The sequence below is a fragment of the Camarhynchus parvulus genome, chromosome 1 (genome assembly GCF_901933205.1).
Source record: "Camarhynchus parvulus chromosome 1, STF_HiC, whole genome shotgun sequence".
Classification (NCBI taxonomy): Eukaryota; Metazoa; Chordata; class Aves; order Passeriformes; family Thraupidae; genus Camarhynchus; species Camarhynchus parvulus.
In genome coordinates, this window is record NC_044571.1 from 31694276 (window position 1) to 31718366 (window position 24091).

The 24091-nt window shown below is 40.6% G+C and overlaps 1 protein-coding gene across 1 annotated transcript in view; it reads right to left on the minus strand.

The window, feature by feature from the left end:
* TMEM131 (transmembrane protein 131) overlaps positions 1–15867 on the minus strand; it is a 93829-nt gene extending 77962 nt beyond the window's left edge. The window contains 1 exon segment of the mRNA XM_030958867.1: positions 15711–15867. The gene's annotated coding sequence lies outside the window, so the exon portion shown is untranslated.
* Positions 15868–24091: the final 8224 nt, after the last annotated feature.

The window sequence follows — 24091 nt, forward strand, 5'->3', positions numbered from 1 at the left end:
ACTGTAGCCAATACTTTAATACTCTGGAATAGTAAAATGCAGCAAATTAACAACTCTTGCCTGTGCTATTTCAGTCATCCCTGTGACATGACTGGCGACTGCTACAAGAGGGGCACAACATAATATTTGGGGTAGGAAGCATTTCAGCCGCCACAGCATGATCTTCCACTGCACAAATCAGCAGCCAAGAAGCCAAATTACACATGTGGAAAATAATTTCTTCCTGAGCCTATAGGCAACTGAAGCCCTGAGGGCTTATTATAATAGCTATTACTCAAACTTTAAATGTTCATGGACCAAAGAAGGAAAAGGATACATATTCATATCCGCAGATTTCAAGGCCAGAAGAATCTTAAGTCTCATTTCCTCTTCACCTATGCTGAACAGAATACTTTCTTCTGAGAGGTATACACAAATTCCTCTCAAGAGAAGACCTCTATCCTTTCAAACTTCTGCAAAAAGCAAATGTAACAGATTGATGAGAATCTGTAACAATTTCAGTCACTCTCGCTACTAGGATATTATATGATTTCAGGGTCAAATTTTTTCAGCTTCTGGCTTGTGTATTCTTGGTTTCCTCTTTTCAGACAGTAGGTCACTACTAACAGAATACATAGAAGCTTACACTAAAAATACTCTAAGTTTCATTTTCTGTTTTCAATGTCTAACCTTTAAAATGCAACTTCTTTGATTAAGTCAGCTTTACTATGAAAAGCCCATAAAAGATATCAGAAAAAGACCATGAACCTAGGCTTTCCACTTGCTCCAGAACAGCTTGTTCTACTGTCAGCACATTCCACGCATCCCAAATTCTTTAAAAAATGCCAAAAGAAAACCCACCACAACAACCATAGCCCCCAGTCCCCAAACCATGGCTTTCCAGAACAGTGAAAGCACTATCTACTCTTTATTACCAGCAGATTCCTAAATGCTTTCACCTGCCCTTTCCAACAACATCACAGTGCTTGACAGAAAATTAAACCAACAGTAGCTGAATTAACTTAAGTAGCATATTTTCAGAAGTTTATACACCTAATAGAGAAATCTTGCTCAAACATATCCCTATTTTGATTGTCTGTTGTCCAAGCCTTTGATATTTGGGGCTAAAACAAGAAAAATACAGACCTATAAACCATCAAATAACAAGAAAATTTTAAAATCCCACACATCTCCAAAGCAAACAGGAACTTAATATCAAAATCACTTTAGCCAACACCAGTCTTTAGCTGTGACTGAATTACACAAAACAGAATAAATTTGTACGTAATGCGAGCAGTGAATATGCCAAGGCTCTTGGTGCATAATAACAAAAAAAAAATTTCCATGGCTCACAGTTTATAAGGCCTACTCTGACTGGGATCCAATTTTTAAGGTGGCTTGGCACACTTATCTTTCCTTTAGCCGCTGCTATTTTTTTCATTTTAATAGGGAAGTACATTCTGGCATATATACATTTATAAAAACACTATTCTGAAATATAACTTAGCTCTGGAACAGCTACTCAATAGCAGTGCATTGATTTATTTTTATGCTAATGATGTTTATCTGTTCTCTTACATGCTTGCAAGAACTGTTTTCTTTCCTAAGTCTTGTCTAAATCAGTTTTCTTTCTTATAAACTGGATTTATACAAACCTGTATCATCTAGTCCACGAACTTTCTCCCAATTCTAAAAATAGTGTCCTATCTTACCAAAATAGGGAAAGGTCAATTATTTAAATAATTTCTAATTTAAGGGTTTTTTTAAAGTCCAGTTTCTAACGCTTTGTCTTAATGACTAAGCTCACTTCAAGGTAACTATAACCACATGAGCCAATTACAATGTGCTAAATGCCATTCACTTCTGTCTCTGTAATTGTAATTGCTACATTTGTATCACTATTGGTTAAAGTGCAGAACTAAACTTGGACAAGTTATTTTTAAAGCTCTGACTTTGAATTAACTGCTTATGCACAGTCACACAATTTCAATCATCCTGAACAGTGGAAAACTGAGCAGCATGGGGAATACAGGTAGGTGGATAAAGAATGAAAAAATAAAATTATTATGGATGGAAAATTCCATTGTAAAAAATAAAATACCATACACATAAGGGAAAACGCTATTACACTGTAATGCGAATGACCATTTTAATCAGCTTTAGGACTACAGAAGTCTGGTGAGCCTCAAGAAATATGTCCCAGTTCAGTGTCCAACACACCAAATCTCTTTAAAAAAGGCCTGTTCTCCAAGACAGACAAGTCAGCGCAACTATCAGCCTGGATTTCTGCCTACGTCCCAACAGGTGACTGTTCACTGGAAATGTAAAAGGTCATTCTCTCGTGGGACAGTGAATGTCAGGCAAGGGAGAATCACCAGCCAGCAGGCTTGCTTTCCAGCTAAATCCTCTTGCACTTACCTAGGCAATTTACTTATTTACTTATTTCTAGTACTCCATAACATAAGGAAATCAATACTTTTTCCAGCAGACCTCAGGAAGAGCCATCACGACAAAGAAAATACACACAATGCAGTAAAGATCACATATACAAACATCACACTTTGAAGTCTTTTTAGACAGAAATGCATTTATTCTTTCTTCATTATTAAAATCTCTAATGACCTTCCCTCAAAAAGCCAACTGGCCAAATTTTTATTTTCTGTTTATATATATATATTAGATTTGAAATAGAACCACCCCTTGATAATGCACTTTAATAATCATGTGAAATGAGAAAGCAATATATTAAGCTAAATAACAAAAAGACAGAATCTTCTTCATAATCCTCATTTTATACTCCTCATTAAAAAAAAAATTCTGACTTTACACAGTACATACTCAAGTAAGTTCATATACACCAACCTATGCCCAAATTAATACAAGCTAAACAGAGACAGTGGATCACTCGCAATACCTGAGCACACCACTCACTATTTCACAGTGGGGGGGGAAAGTCAAATGATTTCTACTTTACGGCACACAACAGCACAAATTGAGTATATCACTGACAGCCAAGTAAGTCTGCATGCAATCTTTCACTAACTTACTTTTGTGTCATTTCTGCCTTCAGATAAAAGACAAGCTTCTTTGCCCAGCAAGGCCCTTCCCTAGTAAGAAGAGTTGTCACATTGTGCTCGTTCACTCATCTCTTTTCCCCTTAGTTAAGACTGATACAGATTTTTAGGAATTCTGTCACCAATTCAGTTTTTAAAGCTAGCCATGAAACAGAAAGTGACAGCATGATTCTGATTCAGAACATAGGCTCCAGACAGACAATGAAGCTGCTGCTTAGACTGAGAAAGGAAGAGAGTCTCCACTCTGAAGCCACTGCTCACACATCTGGCTCACACCATGTGTTTCATGCTTCAGAAGACAGTGCAACTGCATCAAGGTTTCTTTTACAGCTAACACTAATTAGATGTGTTCTGTGATAGATACATCCTTGCAAAAAACTATACAAGCATACATAGAAACAGAAAAGCCCACTGAAAGTAACATGTACTCCACCTAAAAATCTGCTTTTATTTATATTCCTAACAAAATTACATTAGATGATTTCAGATTGACACACAAAAAGATTACATTTTATTCATACACCTTTATTCTCAGATGCTTATTCTGTATTCAGCCTGTATTTTTGCCTTACAGAAATCTGCATTTCCATCCACTTTGACTAAAGCAATTTTTATTTTCATCTAGCTTTTTTTTAATGAGTGTAAAAAACTATCTGCTATTGGCCAAAATGGCAGATTTCAGGTGGTAGCAATAAAGGCCATAAAACTTCACAGGAAGAAAACCACCAAAATACTACTTTGAAAGCTGCCAGATGCTCGAAGTTGATGCTTTATTTTTAAACTTTTTAAAAATTTCATTAGCTCCTCCAAAAACATTTATTTCCTGGCTCCAAAATGCTTCTCAAGAAATAATACTCAATTCCATTCATAGGGGGTATGAACAAAAAAACTTATTTTAAAATAATTTCTTTTTAAATTAAATAAAAAGGAGAAATAATTCTCTAAGCAGGAGAAAAACTTTCATGCATGCTATTTTTAAGCCAAAGAGAACAATACTCCTGACACTCATGGAAACTTCTCAGAAATCAGAGAAGTAAAGAAGAAGTAAAGAGAGTAAAAAAATTAAAAGGGAGCTAGAGAGAAAACAAACATCTGCAAATAGCATCCTTTTTTTTTTTCTTTGAGCCATACCAAATGTGGCTTTCTATTCTTTCTAATGATGGCCATTTTAAAATTTCAATATGTAAATTAAATTATACTTCTATATATGTTTTGTTATTGAATGTATACAGACATAAAATTATTTGGAACTACCCTCCAAAACAAGGTAAGTAGTGCTGCAATGAGACAGGGGAAAACAACAGTCACTCCAAACTACTCTTAAAGATTTATCTCAATTTCTCAAGTTTTAGATCAGAAACTTTTCATCGTGGCAGTTTTACTGCCCATGTAGCACTGAAACCTGTTGTGCAAAAAGATAACATGCACTTAATAGCATTCTAATCTTTTTAGCATATAGAAGCAATTATAGCCTATAGCAACATTCAAAATGTAGCTTGCCAGAAACAGCAGTCAGTTCATGGCTTCTGGGGCCTCAGGAGAACAATGCATTAAATGACAATAATTTCAGCTATTGCCATTAACATCAGTCTTGCAAACTCATACTCCTATGAAATGAACCAGTGAACAGACTCCCACTTACTCAAAAAAAGGGCTTTGTATTGACACAATGGAAAGACCTACCTAAAAGGTAGATCCAGGATGATTAATGACCTTAATAAAAACCAACCAAGATCAAGCATTGTTCTCCACATCACAGAAAATAGGAAGGAAGATGCAATTTTTAGAGTTTCTTAAAAACCCTCCACAGAACAGGAAGGTGACAGAGCCAGGCAGATACCTCCTGACATCTAAATGTCTTGCTGGCAAGGTGAATGCAATCAGGTAAGAGCTACAGCTTATGCTCTGTGGACACTGCTCAGTTTTCTGTCCTTACTCCTGTCTTGCTAGCTACTACAGAGAATGCTTTCTATCACTCATGGCACAGAAAAAGCAGTCTACTAAGTAAGAGTTCTGCTCTCCTCCCTGCCCTGATCTTGCCTTGCTTTTTTTTCTTGGTCAGTTACCAAGGTGGAACTGCATGAATTTTCAGAACAACAAGGGTACACCAACAACACAATTGTTTGGATTTTCTTGTGTAACAGTTGCGACTTGGTTAATACCAAGTTACTGGAGAGAAGTATCATTGGCAGGGAGAAGCACAGATCTCCGCCCCTCCTATGCTCACTCGGCAACACTCGAGTGTCCACTGGAAACAGCTATTAAGGCTGACGACAAGTGAAAAAGAGTGGCAAGATAATGCTGGTTCAGCTACCATATAAAGTTTATAAAAACAACAATCAAAGGCCAGGAAAAGGTAGCAAAGGCCTGACATTAAAGCTGTAGTGTTAATGATGTGGCAGTAACACTACTTATTGATTGCTGAGCACAGCAGTCTGTTGACTTGCCATGAGGGAACACAGACCACCAGCAGGAAAAAGCTGGCTGCAAGGTCTGATAAAACCAGAGGAGAAAAGGGTGGAGAAGAACAACTGAGAGTTTTGAAAGAAGATAAAACAGAGCAAAAACAATTAAACAAAACAGGTGAATTTCAGTTTGGGGGGAACACTCCAAAAACATTAATAAGAAATTAAAGGCGCAAGAGGCATAGGGAAATTAAATGCTTGCAGAAATGCAATTTAGCTACCTACAATACCCTGGAAGCAGTTACCCCTCAGAAGTAAATAAACAATCTCTTCTGGTCAGACTCTTTTATAAACAGCTGTGATGATCTAAGTTGACACCCGGTGCAACACAGATCATGATTTCACCCAATAATTCCAAACCCTTAGGCTTAGTGACAGAATATGTTATGGAGAGACATCTAATCTACTCATCACTAAGCTGCCCCTAAGACAAGCCTTCACTCAAAAATAGTTCTCATTTCTACTTTGATATGCCTAGTACTCAGTCTCAACCTTAATAGGCACACCTTTGCTAAATTCAACATTAGAGGGTTTTTTTCACAAAACAGGTATTTTCAAAGGATAATTAATTAAATAACGCTAAATAAATAAATGTTTTATCCAATCTCTGAGGTCCTTAGTCTACTCTTTTTCCCTAGAGAAATCTCATGGAATCAAAGGAAGAATTCACAGCACTCATCAAGCATAAAACTCTGATCAAATTTCCCCTGATGAACTGGAAGTTTGTTTCAATCTTTTCTCCATCAGATAATGATATTCAGTAGTACTGATTGGCAGAGTGACTTCATCTGTGAAGATTCAGACTGTCAATGACAACCATCTCTCCTTCAATATCAAATGTTTGGGATGTTTCTGCCAAAACAAGGAATTTATTAATCTTTTGAATATTTTGGATGATACAGGTCAGCCAAAGGTATTTGGGCATATCATGACCTAGCTAAGCTACACAAAAGGCAATTGGCAAAGTATATGATAATATAAAGGTAGCTGTATCATAATATAAAAGTTACACACACACACACACACACCCACACACACACACACCCATTCCTTATCCTCATATACTTAGGAGAGACAATTCAGAGGGCAAGAGTAGCCTCAGTGCTTCCTAGTACACATTAAAAAATAGTCATTTCTGGTACCTCTAAGCCTCCTGTTGCTGGCTCCACAGATTGAAGTTACACACAGTTCAGAATACCAAAGCAAATAGACAAGAAGGAAATGGTTTCTAGTAAGGACCAAGTATTCCATGTCCTCCACTGCAAGAAAGGAATAGTCAAAAACTTCACAACATTAACTATCCAAATCTCTCAGTATTTCCTCAGATATGTTAACTTTAATACATCTTGTATATTAACATGTAAATCACAATTGAATGTATTGCTATATTGCCAGCAGCTGGCAAAGGCAAAAACTAATAGCTGCATTATGCATCACACGAAAGATGGGACACAAATATTCCTTTTGAAACAAAATTTTCAAGAGAAAGAACAAAAACATGGGGACAGAAAAGTGTATGTGATCCACAATTACAGAAATAAGGAATGGTTGACAAGGTCTTGTTTTTATCTATGATCACCCTTTTTTAGTGATGCAGTAACCCACAAAGCTTCCTGGTACAATTACAACTCTGCTTCTACCAAAATTGTATCTGTATTACTATTACCATAACACTGGCTTCACCACAGAGCTACATGAAAAGTCAGACCTCTGTCTTACAGATATTCCTATCAGCTGCAACTAAAGTATTGCAAGCTCTAACTAAGTTTTAAGATCACAGAGGAGACACCAAATATTGAGACAAGGAAACCGAGGGTGGAATGGACATTAAGACTATCATCCAGCTCAACCTTCTGCAGAAGTACAGTGAATGCTGAATTTGGATGGTGTTGCTTTAGGCTGTCATTTAGCCGAGCCTTGAAAACCTCCAAAGGCAGAGATTCCATAACCTCCCTAGAGAACCTGTTTCAATGCCTGACCAGCCTCATGGTGAAATACAGACTCATCATGTCAAGGCAGAAGATCCCAGGCATGCTGACCGGAAGCCCGTGACAGATGGGAGTCAGTGATCCAAGCAGGAGGCAAGCCCAGCAGACCCGCCCTGTGCTGGGCTGCGTGTCTGGGCTAGTCGTGCTGCACGTACTCCGTGGCTGCAGGGGGAGCCCAGAGAAGCTGCAATCAACACCACCAGCAATTATGCCACCTGGGTGGCCTTGATTTATCTGAAAGTGCAGACGGAAGTTCCCATGTGAACATCCTTTCTACCTGACAGCAAAAATTATGAATAGAGTTTTCTTCTTACAAGGAAGGAAATCCAGCAAAAGAGCAAAATAGGGTAACCTTTTTATGGATGGGGTCTGCACAGTGTGTTGCACATGGACCCTTCAAAGGTCTGTTTGGTGCTGCACAATTCAGGGTTCTCAGCATCAAAAGAGATCCAAGATTATCTGTACTACCCTCTCTTTATATGGTTAGCTTTAATAAACAGAATTTTCAATGCTATTTTATAGTGCCCAAGTGCCTCTCTTACTCAGATCATCAGAGAGCAGCATCTCCTAGCACAAAACAAACTTTCCTGTTTAACTTCATGGCCACTGTCTCAGGCTCCAGCCATGAACCTCTGTGAGGAGTCGGGCTCCATTTTGCTCCATAAACTACTTTGATATTGGCATACTGCCACAAGATCCCTCAGGCTCCATTCATAGGCCATGCACATATTGACCATCCTTGCAGACTTCCAGTGGGATGGCAGAGAACAAAACTAGACACAGTGGTTTAGGTGTGTTCTATTAAGTGCTGACTAAACAGGAATAATCACGTTGTTCAGCCCAGTGGCTACGCTCCTATATGTTGCCAGGGTACATTGCTGACTCATGAACAGTATTTCCAGGTTGTATTCCCTGCAGGTGGCTATTCTGTCCCATATAAAGGGCTTTCCATTTGTCCTTTTTGGATTTCATGAAGGTCCTGTCAGCTCATTGTTCTGTCCTGCTTAGGTCTCTCCCAAATGCAGACCTGCCCTTGAGTATTGGTACATTCCAACTCCAGATCAGTGACAAAGATCTAAAGCAGGACAGGTTCCAGAATAGAGCCAGGAAGAGCTCCTTGTAGCCAGCCTCTGAGGTAGAACATAAACCACTGCTGGAAATAAACCAAAACCATACACCTTGCAGTTTATCTAGTTGCCAGGATAGTTTTTATCATTATCTATAAAATCCACCTGTAAATATTTGTACAGCATTTTGGTGCAAATCACTGATTCACTTAGATTTCTTCTGTGTTTCTAGATGATTTCCTATTTATTTACAAGCTTCAGATAACAAGTCTTTAAATTCATTTAACATTTTATGACATTTATTAGGAAATATTGCAAACTACTTAAATTGGTACCATGCTTGTTTACAACTTTGTCTCCTATCATCACTCCTTCAAATGGTGATTTAATCTGTTTAACATCATACTAGCTGTGCTTCTTCACTTAAACAACTTAAAAAAAACCCCTAACCCTTTAACCAAGGGTTGGCTGGGATTTTTCTAGTTTAAGTAACTTTAGAAAGTCCATGTACATCCTATTACACCAAATCCATACAGTCCAACACAGATCTAAGTGTTCAACTGAAAAAAACCCTCAGATAATGCTTAAGACATTGTGAAGACAAACTGCTTCATGAAAAATAGGTAATGGATCCATTTATAAAATTACTTTAAAAAACTAAGTGTGTTGCATTAGTCAGCCAAACAGTTCTATTATATAACATTTTGTAGCTTCATAGAGTACACAGACAGAAGGAGCTGTAGTTTCATTTCCTGTACAGTTCCTTCCACTAAATTTCACTCAGATATCTCTAAAACCAATTTGATAATGACAGCAAAACTCCTGCTCTCAGATGGTTCTCTGCTGCAAGCTATGCCAAGCACTAGCAGAAGAGGTATTAAAAATGCATCTATGATAGTTTCAGTGAGAAGATTAATCTGGTAACTGTAGCAGGAAAATCTCAAACTAGTGAAACACCTCAATTTTTTCCTCCTTTTCAGGGATTGGAACTACATGGCAATCCTGCAGCTCTCTGCCATTTCCCCATTACATCCAAGGTTTTCTGAGAGAGACGGACATGATCCTGGTTTAATCTCTTTAATATTCCAAAGCAAAAGTCATCCAAGGCTGCTTATGAGAAAATGTTAAAATCATATTTCAAAAATGTTAAATGCAAATGCTGCACAACATCTTTGCTGCAGTCAGTAAATCACCAATTATTCTATAAGGATAGTTGAGAAAACAGAAATACACAACAATCTTGCATCCCATTACAACTTTAACAGCTGCCTTGAACAAATCCGTATCTGACACAAGTTTATTCTTTGCTTGTATTTATGACTAGAAAGATAAACTGGAAGTATTTAGCTCTAATGGTCACTGGTTCTTTCGGTTTCTCCCTATGCAAGAAGAAATTCTGGATCCTCTGTCTTGGTATAAATAATTAAAATGCTGAAATACTAACATAAATATTTTGAAAAACAGGAATTATTTTAAAAATAACTTCAGTTCAAACTCAAGTTTGCTAACTTCCACAGTGTGAATGGATCAAATCAGCTACTTCCATTCTAAGGACTAGTTGTGGTCAACTTTTGGAACTACAGGATAATGCAGGCTGGATGTGACACCAGAGGCTCCACCCCAGTCACCTGATCAGAGAACACCTGGTTAGAGGAGGCTGCTCAAGGTATTACTCAGTCCAGTTCCACGTATCCCCCCTTATTACTATGAAGAGTAGAAATTTAATTCAACTGCTGTCTTTTAAAGAAAAAAAAAAAAAGTACTTTCTTGAATGCCTGTTGCACCCAGGTAATTTCATGCTGTAGACTGACAAAGTCAGGGGTGCTACACTAGACAGAAGGTACAAGCAAGAGAAATAAAAGAGATTATTATAGACTTCTATTCTTGCCGAACCCACAAACACAGGAACAAACCAAACTGGTTCTACCCTCTGCTTCAGTCACATAACTTTTACTGCTCGTTAGGCATGAACCACAGCATCCACCATTCACTGTCAGACTCCCAGGTCATTTACCAAGTTCACTGTTTGAAAAGATTATTTGAACTTACAGGCTCAGTAAATCACACTGTGGAACCATAACACATATCACTTTAAGCAGTGTAAAACTGGGTAGGCTTTGAAGTAAAGTGACTCACAGCAAATGTCCAAGCAAACAGCTGAAAATTTTAAAATGCACAAATACACCCAGATGACTCAGAGCAATCCATATTGCAATCATTCACAAAAAAATCACAAGTGAAAGCTTTAAATAATGCAAAGCCTATTGACTTCTGCACACTCTGGTGGAATTTCGTCTTACTAGACACTACACAAATCCACAGCAAGTTCCTTCAAGAGATGACAATCCAAGGCCCTGAACTGAGCACACCATCCTTCAATGGACCTCTACAGGTGAGGGGACCCCAGTCTGCTTCACATGTGCAATATAACTGAACACCAGTGAGGGAGAAAGAGGTGCAGGGAGAGATTAGCACCCACTTTGAGATTACACTGAAGGTCACAGAGAATACGGGGTCTCAACTTCCTGTCTGCTGCAGTAAAATTTTTCCTTTATTTTAGTCCAAAGATTTCACAAGCAAGTAAGCACATTCAATCCAAGCACATGGTCAATATTTTTCATTCACAAGTGCACAGACATAGTGTAGACCTAATCAGCTGTCCCACACTTAAGATTCAAAACCACAGTGAGATAGCATGGTCAATTTTTATCCACTTTGTTTTCCTCACACTCTTCATGATTCTGATGTGCTGCTTCAACTGCTGGAGTGTTTTCAGTTTGATTGAGATAATTCTTTCTGAATCAAATTTTGATTTAGTCAGGGTCAAAACACCAGCATAAAAGTAAAAGTTGGCATGCTGTAGATTAGTTCTGACAGCAGGGTATGACAAACAGGCAGTATATGTGAAGAGACTTTTTATAATATTAAACATATAAGCTTTCTCTCAATCATCTTCCAATATTAATCTAGTTTTGATACTCCTGTGAAGTATCCTGGTTTGCTACTTTAGATATCAGTAAAAAAAAAAGCAAAAGTTATTTGTTTGAGATTAGAAAGAATGACAAAAAAAGAACCAGAATTCCAACATATCAGTGCACTGCTCTGATGACAATATTCCACTTACTCTCAGTAACTAACTTGGTTTATAGGAAGCTAGAAGAGAATACATCAAGCATTAAGAAAAAAAAAGTTATTTTCACTGGTCTATCTGGTTTTATAACGTAGATGTTTAAACAGAATTTTTTTCCCAGATCCAGCACTAAGATGTAACTTCAAAAATTACAGTCAGCGATTGAACATAGCCTAAATATCAACCTTGCTCTACCTGCCCTATGTTGTGAGCAGATGGGTAGGTAAGACAACTATCAAAGTAGTCTCAACAGGTGTTCAGTCACCTGGCCAAATAAAATGGGATTTAAAAAAATGAGTTGTATATAGTGAAGATTTTCTTAAAATATATAAATGTATATAAATAAGGGAGCCAACACAAAACAGTTTAGGTAAAAAAGCATCCTCATGTCAGACCTTTATCTTCAAAACACGTAACTTACCACGGAGTTATGGCATTACTATGGCTTCCAGCAAGATAAAACCCAGAAGGCTATTCTGTGTATGTTGTGTGTCATCCTCAACCAAAAAAAACCACAAAACGAAACAAATCTCAAAACACCAAACAAAAAGCACACCAATATAAACTGACAGTTGTCCTCAATCTATGTGGCAATACAGAATGTGATAGTTACACTAGGAAAGGATAAGCCTTACAAAAATCCTGAAAATCATACATATTTGCCAAAGAAACTATGAAGTTATTTTTCGCCCCTCCTAAATAGCAAGAGGCTCTTTGAGACTGAAATTTTTTCCTGCCATGTCATTCTTTTGCAATGGTTCACAGGTTTCCTAACTGAAAAAAAAAACCAAACAAAATTTTACAACCTCCTCAGTCTCACTCATTCCTCAGCAATACATGGGCACCCATGAGGACCCAGCTAGGCACAAAAAAAGAAAAGCCACGTATCAGTGTTTAGTCTGAAATGGATGTTTAAGGTTCTCTGGCTGGTTCAATCACAGTTTACTCTGCTATCTGTTCAGATACCAGATAAATTCCAGAAGTTCTATTTTTCTAGCACAGAGAGAGTGTACAGCAATGTCACAGTTCCTCAAGACACTGATTTACAGCTAGAACACACAAACAATTTCAGTTTTTCTTCTCACTTTTAGGCAAAGATGTTTACATTTTCCCTCCTCAAACTCCTTAACTAAGACTGGGTGCTAGAAATAGTCATGTCTATCTAGAATACTCCAGCATCAATCTTCTTTCAACTTATGACAGCTCTATCCATAAAGAACTGCTTGCTGGCTCTTCTCCACATGAAGCCAGCATAATTTTCTCTCCATCAGCTCCATCATTCCCCCAGTTTCTCCTCATGTATATGCAAGGTAAGAGGAAAAGAATGTCCTCCACATTCATTTTTCATTTTCTTTTGTCATATTCTGATCTATTCTTCTCACACTATTCACTTAGCACTTGCTTCTATCAAGTATTTTCTGTACCAACTTCTCTGGAGTACATACCGCCCTGTGTCTTACTATAGCCACCTTCAACTCAGCAGCGCTCAGGAACAACAATGCACAACCTCAGCCCTAATCCCTCTCCACAGCTTCCTTCCTGCAGCTGTAGTGAAAAATGTATGCCCACATTTGGGAGACGGAAAGGATATTCCTAGCTACTTCCCTGCTTCCTGATTATTATTTTTAAACTGTCTTACTACATTTAACTTGACACAACCTGGTAAAAACTAAGGCACTTAAGGACAGAGCCTGAACACCATCCCCTCCTTTCTTCTCAACTACTGTTTCATTTTGAGCTCCCACCTTGGTCTCAAAGGTCCAGTGTCCAAAGTGGTCCTTCCTCTCCTGTGTTCAGTCACTACATCTTGCAGACTGGCATTTACATTGTAGCTTAAGATCAGTGGGACTAGCTCTCACAAGTCCCTTTAATCTTTGTCTTGCTTTAAAACTATTGTTTGGTTTATGTTTTGTTTTACTTTTTTTTAAATCCAGGGTTTAAACAGTCATTGCACTCAGCAAATAGAAGCAAGACAACACTTTCCAACATGTGATCCACAAATGCAGATTGCCAGTGAATTCTGCTCAGGAGTTCATAAAAGATGAATAACAGAAAAAAAACCAAACAAACACCAAAGAAACACTTATTTGATGACCTTAGATGTACCACTCATAGACTACACTAAGCAGCAGAACACTTGGCAGTAAAAGCAAATGTCAGAAATCTGAAGACTAAAAGAAATCCATGTTCTAGTTGAGAAACAAATTCACCTTTTGAAAATGACAGATGTGTTGCTGGGATAAGTTTTAAGTAATAGACTGTATAAACAGAAGTAAACATTATTAGTACAACTATTGAATTGTCTTGAGGTGCTTCAATCGTATCTGTTCAAACTCTGTGAATCTAAAACTGCTTTTGTTTATTTAGGAATGCCAAGAAAGTCCACAGAGAAAAAAATCCAGTATCTTCTTTACAAATGAACCAACCAGATCATGGCCCCAGCTGTCACAACTTTTAGGGTATGAATCAAATCCATCACACCAGTATATGACATCACTGACAAGCTTATAAATACATATACCTTATTACCTGTGAAGGAATGCAACCACAATAAGATTAAAAACAGAAATTTCTCAAGCATTTGAACTCTTTTAGTACCTCAAGGCACTACAGGCCACACTGACAAACTTACACATTCTAATCTCTCTAAGGATATGGGATCATAGTCACGCTGTTTTCTGAATGTTTACATTCCCTGTAGACAAAGTCAAGTGAACAAGAGTGGCAGTGCAAAAACTGATTTGGGTTTTGAATCACCTTAATATCAACATCCCCACATTTGTAAAAAGAAGCTACTAGGAAATGACTGGAATTGAGCCCTTTTTTACAAAGGTATATCTACTTTTTTTTAAACACATGCCTTATTAGGATATATTTCTTCCTTCAAGTGTGGTCTAGGCATACGACTAGACCCTTCTTGCTAAGCTGCTATTCCATACCCTTTTTATTCTTACTCTTTTTTATTCTTACTCCCTTTCTTCCTGTCAGACCTCAATCTCCTCCCTCCTCTGGTGCAGCAACTTGCCTGAAAAGCAAATTCTCCTGTCCAGCCAAAGTAAATCTCTTTCACCTACTTTAGCAATACATTACATTTACCTGCTGCTTTTTCATGCTGCCACACAGCCACGCTTTCAAGCAGACTACGAGTCTGCACCTTGGAAATGCTTGAAAGCTGTTCTCAGCAATGCTACAGATTATGCTTAGGTGTTTCGCTCGGGGCTTTTCTTCCTTGCTAAACCACAATGAAAAGACTCCACGCCAAAATCACAGACACTACAAGTTAGGGAAAGTCAGACAGGGACTTTATAAAGTTTGGAGAAAAAGGCATCGACTCCGCAAAGGCTCCGGAAACCTGTCAAAAGTTTGGGGAGGAAAAGGGGTGTCCCACTGCCACTTGGTAAGGGACAAAAATCCAATCCATGCAAAAGCGTGCATTTCTGCCCTTTCTCATGCTGCTTCGCCAGTCTGTTTGGCTTGGCTTCGTCTCCTACTGGAAGCCTGCCGCAGGGAAACCAGCTCAACGCGAGCAAGCCTTCTATTTTATTTATTTATTTATTTCCCTTTCCCCTATTTAAAGGACAGCTCCAGCTCCATCCCCGTCCCCGCCGATGTCAGGGAGGAGAAACCCCCGCGAAACGTCAGCGACACACGGACACGGACACAGACACACACGGACACAGACACACACCCGCACTCCGGCAGCCGCGGCGGCGGGGCGGGGGAGGCAGCGCCGCGACTCCCCGCACAGCCAGGGCAGCGGGAGCGGCGGGATGCGGGAACCGGCGGGATAGCAGAGCCGGCGGGATAGCAGAGCCGGCGGGATAGCAGAGCCGGCGGGATGCGGGACAAGGGACGGCGACCCCGGGCTCCTCCCCAGCCGCCCCCCCACCCCGCCGCCGGGGAGCGGGCGCGGGCCGCGGCCGCCAACGGCCCCACCGCCACCGGAGGAAGAGGAGGAGGAGCGGGGGGAAGGAGGACAAGAAAGGGAAGGGAAATCTGGGTCTCACCTTCCTTCTCGGCCCGGGCCGTGTGGAGGAGCAGCGCCAGCGCGAAGCGCAGCGCCGCGCCCCGCCAGGCGGCTGCCCAGCCGCCGGCGCGGGGGAAGGGGCAGCTGCCGGGGGAGCAGCGGGGGCAGCGGGGGGAGCAGCGGGGGCAGCCGGGCGCCGCCGTCATCGCGCTGCTGCTGCCGCCGCCGCCGCGCGTCCGCCGAGTGTCCGCGTCTGTCTCCGGCCGGGCCGCGGCGCGCGCGCGGAGGAGCTCGGGGAGGGGCGGGGCGGACACCCCCGCGAGGGCGCGCTGCGGCTCCTGACGCGCGTGTCACAGCCGCCACGCCCCCTAGCCAGGCCACGCCCCTACCGGGCTGGGGCGGAGAACAGGTGCCATTTTAACTGCGGGCAGCGCGGCCCTCCGCTGGCCCCGCCTGCTCTGGCCGCAGGGTTGCCGACTAGGTCGCTTTGGTTTCATTTTTTTTTAATTATTATTTATTTATTTATTTATTTATTTATTTTAGCCTTTTCAAATGCGATTTTAGATCTGCTGTAAGCGCCGGCTGTTCGCGGTGCGGTCACTCCGCCGCCGTAGCGCTCTCGTCTCCCGGTCTGTGGGGGGCCGGGGGCGCTGTTGTTTCCCTGCCGAGGCCGTCGGGGCTTCTCCCAGCTGCGTCCAAGATGGCGGCGGGTGGGCAGCTCCTATGGGCGGCCTCGCTGGAGAGATTGGGGGCGCTTCTCTCCGGTGCTGCTGTCCTTTTCCCGTGTCTTATGTTCCCAGCTGGAGGCCCGGAGCGTTGTGCAGCAGGGGTTTCGATAGCTTCACCCTGAGGGAATTCTCCCTGCCTCAGCTGCTGGGCTGGGCTGCTCCCATCGGCACAGCAGTCTCGGCGCAGCGGAAGCGGAGGGCTGGGAGGTTTTGCATGCCTCAGAGGCGCAGTGAGAGCCTGTGCTGGAGCTAGGGCGTGACACCACCCGTCTGCCGCTCTTGAAGGAAGACGTGTACCTATCACTGTCTGTTTGGGTGACATGCGGGGCTGTAAGGCCTTTGGGAAGGCATGGAGTGACTTTGCAGTGGGGTAGAAGGCGCATTGTTTTACATATGAGGTTGGTGTCTGTCAAGTGGAGGTTACACTGGGAAATGGGTCCGTGGAACCAGTGCTGACAGAAGTTGTGATACCAGGTGTGCCATGTGGCAATGCTCCCAGTAAGAGATGTGGTCTGGGTATCATCTGTCCGGGACTGATTGTCTCAAAGTCATCTTGGATAAAGTGGCAGGAGCAAAAGTCTGTACTATAGTCCGTTCACTGAAGAACTGCCTTACCTTTTTAGAATAAAAACCTGTATGCACCCACGTGCCGTCTCAACTGCTTATTTCACCACCTGATCAACACGTCACACTGGATTTGAAGTGGTTGAACACATCACCGAATTTCATCTGTCACAACAGCATAACCGATCTTGGTAGTGTAATAGAGCCAGAGTCTCTAAGGGACTGACTAACTGCTTAACTAAAAATAGTAACGTTTGTTATGGCTCTTACACAGTCATAACATAACACTGTTCTTTATTGTTAAAACTCCCTAAAGACACCTTGAAAGTCTGGAGGTGGTTGTTTTGTTGAACTATGGCTACAGCATCAACTAGGTCTATTTTCAAGGGAGAAATGGAATTTTAGAAATACTGGGTTGAAACCTTTCCCAGCAATAGTGATTGTTTCCAGAAGACATGTGAGGAGGAACCTAAGGCTTCTGTGTAATTACTAATCTTTCAAACTTGCATAGACTTTTGACTAGTACATTGAAAATGGATTTATACAAATCAGTGATTTATGAGCATGAGTTCATATTTCTCAGAACCACCCAAACCACAGTAAAAATAAAGCTTGATCACTGCTGTGAGCAAAAGCCCACATGTTGACTTCTGTGGGGGTTAGGTATGTACATCAAAGAGCACAATCAAACCTAAGAACGCAGAAAGATAAACAGCAGTTAGTGATACTTTCTTGTTACAGTGGACCCTGTAGGATTTTGACTTTACCTTCCTTACTGGGCTTCTGCTGTACATGCATTACTCTTCTGGGAAAAAAAGTCAGCTAATTTCTGTTTCTTGTATTTCAAATTCCCTATTGCACAACCAAGCAGAAAGACTTTCTCATAATTCATGCTCTAGAGCGTCCTACCCACTAAAATGAATGGGAACTCTTACAAAGCTAAGATGTATGCATGGCAAAATCTGCCAGGATATAAATGAGAAAAGAACTGAGTCCTACTGTTATGGTATCTATGAATCTTCAACCTTTCAACATTAAAATATAGGCAGTTTTTATTTGTTCTAAATACAGAATGTCTTTTGAAAAAGATATTATGAGTAGAAAACAAACAGCTCACAGTACATATTCTCCCTTTCATCTTTGTCCAGAACTCCCACTGTTTTCTGTGCAGGAAAAACCAATACAATATGGTCCAATGTCTGTAAATGATAAAGCAAAAAAGCATTCCATTAATTTATTTCTGCTTTAATCTGGGTTATATTACTTCATATGTATTTGAGGTTCTTCAAGTTGTTTCGTTTATACATGTAGTGCATATAAATACCAACATTTGGATACTGCAGTGTTGCTTAAGCATGTTGAACAGTTTAGAAAACAATTTCTATACTAGAAAAAAGCTTCTTATAATAAACTATGACAAGACCTAGAATATAATTCTTATGGAAGTGTATTTGTGTTAATAAACAGAAATGACAGAAATACTTAGGCACTAAAGTTCAACATCTGACTCATCAGATGAAGGAATGACCTGTTCTACAGGAGAACACATCAGAAAGACTTTGAGACAGAGGGCTGTACTCTGATTCCCGCAGCCACTGTCAGCTTTGCTAGCACAAAGAACAGGATAAAGTTAACACCAGAAAAGTGTGGTGGTCCATTCACCATGAGTGAAAAATTGTGTACCTAAAGACTGCTGCATTTACTGAGCTGTGGTAGTTTAAAATATTCCTCCTAAGCACACCAAAATGCTCTCATTCAATTGTCATGTAAGATACCTTTGTTGATAGTTTATAGTATTTTTTTTTCTGCTTCCTGGGCAAGGAACCAGAAATTCTAAAATACAGATGTGTGGTTTCTGCCACCTTGATATGGAAGCAGAAATTTCTGGGAGAGTGTCAGTCTGGTTAGTTAGAAGCTGTAACCTTTTCAACTGCTGGTACTCACTAGAGATTGTCTGCCTGACAGACTACAAAAGCAATAATCCATTGTTTGAACCACCTTGTCTCTCCCGCAGGGAATTACGTCTTCTGTGGAACATGGATCAAATCCAAGTGATGTTGCACTCAAATAAATGAGAAATTTTTGTGGGGTCAATTTCTCAGGATCCAGGAGCACATAAACTCTCTTAAATCAGCATTGAGCTTTCTGTCATGAATGTGCCTTAGGTTACTTTTTTTGCTTTTACCAAATGTTGTACATTGTTAACTGGTAAAAGATAAACCAAGCAAAGGAAGAAATGGGGATAGAGGAGGCTGTTGTGTAATCCAATCAACTCTTCAGCTAGTAAAGACTTACTCCTAGTAGCTTGTTTATTCATATTTTTCAAATTATTTTTAAATAACTTTAAAAATTACCCTGAAAATTTTGCATAGGCTCTGCCCTTCACTGCCAACAAGGTTTTCTGATATTCAGTATATCCCCACCTCTTTTCATTCATTCCTACTTGTTGCCATATAAGCCCAAGTATTTCCTTTCCATCTTTAGAGTTTGCATTACTTAAACATTTGGTGTCTGGAAACATGCCTCCATCTACCTCTGCTTTAACAAAACTGGATGTATTAAGCTCTTTTAACCTTTCCCTATAAAACCACTCTTCCAGATAATTCTTGTTGCTGTTCCTCAAATTGCTTCATTTGCCTCGATATTATGATGGATGACAGAGAAACAATGCTCATACCACTGTTGAGTCTGCTAGGGGAAATTTGTCCTTTTGGAAATGTTTCAATAAGCTTGAGCTGCCAAAATGACTTTGCATCAATTTGATGCTCCCCATCACTTGGCTATGTTTTTGAGCACCCTAAAGCTGGGTTTACTAGCCAGTGGATCTGTGGTGTGTCTTTTACTTGCCAATACTGGACCTGTGTGCTGAAGGCAACCCTTCATTCAGGACCAGTGGCTCAGGACTCCCCCACTGCTTCATTTTCCATGCCAGCTTCAAGTCATTGGAGGGCTTTGTTTCCAACACTTTGTTTTCAACATTGGTGGCATTGTGAAACTTGTGCATGATGAAAGCAGACGAGATATGGTATATTGGGATTTTAATATCCAGGATTGTCTACAAGATTTATTTTGAGTAAATCCTTGTTACTTTTTACTTAATGATTTTATTTTCTAGAGTGGTAAACTGGGGGGTATTATTTGTTCTACTTTGATTTTCTGTTTGCTTAATTACTCATATGATCATGCACCTAAATTAAAATCCAAGATATGTCATATGATTTTTATTAACCCCATGAGAAAAAAAAATCCCTAATTTCCTTAAGAATTTTGCATTTTAGGAATTAAATGTAATGATCCAGAAGTTACTTTTTTGGAGAAAGGGATGAGGACCTTTTGATTGGGCTCATAATCTGATACACACTTGCCCAATGAGAGCCCACTTTGAGCTTTGCCTTGATAAAAGCCATGACTCTGATTTTGGTTTGCCACATCTTTCTAATAAAAGAAGAGTAAATAAAAGATGCAGTATTTTTGTGGTAATATCTCTGTTGTGAACTGGGATGTGAACTGTTGCTGTGGATACGCACCTGGAAAGATGCCTGAAATAAGCATTAGCCTCATTTATTTGACCACCAGTTCAGGTTTCCCCACTGGTACATCAGTGTCTTTCAAATGCTCTGTTCTTGTCCCTCTTTCCTGTAGTGATCCTAGCACCAGGCAGAGTGAGCTGGGCTGATCTGGGATCTGACCTAAGGAGTTGTGTCCAGCATGTAGGTTTGATATATAGAAAGGTGAAGGCATGGAGGAGGCTGGCTAGAAAGGGATGTTGTGTGGCTGTAGTACAGTGGCTGTTACATGACCTAATGCAGCGTCCTCATGGCCTATCCCATGCTCTGCTGTGCACTGGGTCATAGTGAGTTTGGGAGATAGACCACAAAGGACTCTATCCCACCTCAAAATCTGACATGGCAGAAGACTTCAGCACCAGGTTAGCTCTGTGCATATGAGTACTGTCAGTGAAGGGAACTGCTCCTGTTTGGCTGTGTGTTTGTTAGATGCCTTGCTACTATGAGGTAGACTTTCCAGATTCACTCCCCAAGGGTGCAGCAATCCAGCCCTATCTGCTGTCAGCACAGTATTATTGCCTCTCCCAATGTTTGGCAGCCTGGCACAATTTCAGGTGTAGTGGATAGGTATTTTGGTGTGACAGCAAGGTGTGTGATATTTATTCCACCCATACTCCACACTGATTCAGCAAAGCTGGAACTTTCTAACACATTCCTCATCTCTGTCATAGTCTGGTAGAAATCCAAGACTGCTGACATGGTACCATAGCGTGGTACCCACAAAATCATGCTAGATAGATGCTAATTGTATGGTAAATCCTGTGTATAGAATTTTCTGCCATAAGAGCAGGCATCTTATGCTAAAACATCCATGACTGCAGAAGTAATCCACTGATGCAACAGAAAAACAGAGAAAGGAGAAAGGAAAAGAAAATAAATGGGCCTGAACAGAATGCTGATAAAACAAATATCTTGTTCAGCCCAAAGATACACAAAACTGCATCCTTAAGTTCCTAGAGCTTTTCTGGGTGTTGAAACTTCACTGGAAACCTTTTCTTTCAGTAAAATTGGATTCTACCATAATAGTCATACATTCAACTGTGTGCTATATTTTCTGAAGAGCACATCCAACAGCACTGCAATGATGTGCCAGTGCCAAAGGGTTTCTGTGCTTGGGTGAAAAGATGTTAGTTCATACTCAGACTGAAGTGCAACTCATTTTCATGGAGAGTTTAAAATCACCAACACACTTGATCATTTATCCAGTTGTCTCCATGCAGATTCAGAAGTTCAGCCACAGATACCTCCACCTGAAATTCATGGCCAGAGTTTATCAGTCCCAGATTACCTGCCAATGCTTGTGGAACCTATATCATAGGAGGACATTTTTTATGAGGACTGTTGATTTCAATTTAAAAGCTGAACAGAACAATAGATGAAGCATGCAAAGAGGGTACACATCAAATGCTGTGGATTCCAGTTGCTGCCTGAGCCCCTCATCCTCAAAGAGACCAAAGTCAGAGACATCCGTTCATGAGGATTACCTTGCAGGATGAGGTAGGATGAAATTCTGATGATAGAATTTTATTAAATGCCTTAAAAATTGAAAATGGTTCAATCTGGTTTTTATGGCTTTCTGTGCATGCGTTGTGTCTTTTACTCTGTGTTTTTAAAGTCTCACTTGTGGAGGAGCTTGAGGAGTTTGATGATTGCCTCATTCTCATTGCCCTCTAGACAACACTAAATATTTTCTCCATCCTAACTGAGTCATACGCTCTATGATATGAAGTATAAGTAAGGGGATGTCTGGACTTTCCTGTCCTTTCAGGTAGCCTACGTTGTCATTAGTACTGGCATTCTGTGTACAGGCTCTCAGATATGCACTTCTCTTTTGCTCTGCTGTTGTCTCATTTGTGTTTCTGGGTTGGATTGTATAAATGATGGCTCTTCACTCTTGTCTGACTTCCCCTCTGCTGTTGTGGGTAGGCATCTCTTTCACTTCTGCATGTTATAATAGAAAAAACCAAAAAAGACCAAGTGCTAGGGTAGACTCTCATGGTACAAGCTTGTACATTTGGAAAGCTCGTCCCTGATATTCTGCTGCTGTGAACTGATCGACATCACTTTAACATGTCTCCAAGTGCTTATTATCTCATCTGTCACACTGGCAAATAAAGGCTCCCAAGAAGCACTACAGAGATAGGAACAGGAACAGTTCCCTTTATGGGTGAAGGTTAGCCCCAATACAGACTGTACCAATATGAACATTCAAGGCTCTGTTCCCTCAGCCTCCATGTTTGTTTGAGATCTCTTTACCTTCTTTTAAAGTATGCCGTGCCGTTCTTTTTGTGCTATAAGGCTCCAGGGGAAGGAGTGAGGTCTGAGGAGATGAGATATAGAGCTCATGGGTGTTGTCTCCTCCCTTTCACCCTTCAGAGGAGACACCAGGCAGGGCAGAAAAATAAAAGGGTAGAAAAAGAGAGAAGTGGCACCAGCTGAGCAGGACAGGACCAACACAGCTCCTGCATGACACTTAAGTAACAGCATGGGGCTGAGCAAATGGGATATAGCCAGGAATTTGCTGCAGTTCCCAGTGCCACCTCATCCTAACAGGGCTAGCATATTTTAGTCTCCTGCAAAATTTTATCTAGTGTCTATCAAACCCCAGTCTGCATAAGATGAAAGTATGAGACATCTCAGTCTTTTGTTGTACAACAGAGTACAAAAAGATTCGAAAGACGAAGTGCTGTCTTGAATGAGGAGCTGTGGTTGGTTGGAGTGCCAAGGAAGCCTAAGTTGAGGCTCCCACATAACTAGTTAATTTTTTTAAAAGAAATTTATTTTTAATAAGAACCTGCTGCTCTTCTTCCAGGTGCTGCTTTCCCATCAAGCAACACAAGAGCTGTCAGCCTTGCCTGTCCAAACTGAGGCATAGACGTCTGGGCATGCACCAGGGTGGAGGTGGAATTTCATCTAACAGAGAGAACTGAGAACCCAGAGAAAACAGAGCATTTTGGAACTGACGTTCTCTCTGGAATATTAAAAGACCTCATGCATACCTCAGGGATTATATCTGTATGGATGGGTGTGAGAGCTGCTTGCCTGCTCTTATACTTTGAGCTACCAGGCTGCAGGCCAGCTCTGATATGAAAACTGAAACCTTGACAGTGTGACACTGTGTGCATTTACCATAACTGTTCTCTCTGCAGGACTTATCAACACAGCTGTGAGCTCTTGGTTAGTGCAGCTACCTGATACCCAGACCAGCCTGGATAACCTCCAGCTGGCTGAGACCATAAGCAACTGCATGCACCACCCTGCACTTCTGCTTAGTTGCAGAAGTCAGTTCCCACAACGGCTACTGCAGCACTTGAACACAGACACAGAGAGAATTGCTAGTCACTGCAGTGGAAACAAACTCTTCCTGTGACAACAACACTCTTAGTATATAATTTCATATTTCATAGTACCTAATCCTTTTGGATTGTTCAAGTAAAATGTAAAAATGGCATTTTATTGAAACCAAAGGAAAAACATTAAAACCAGAGCAGCTCTAAACTGACATATTTTAAATTACTTTGAAATGAAATGAAGCTTTTCAAAGACAGATGGGTTTCTCGTGG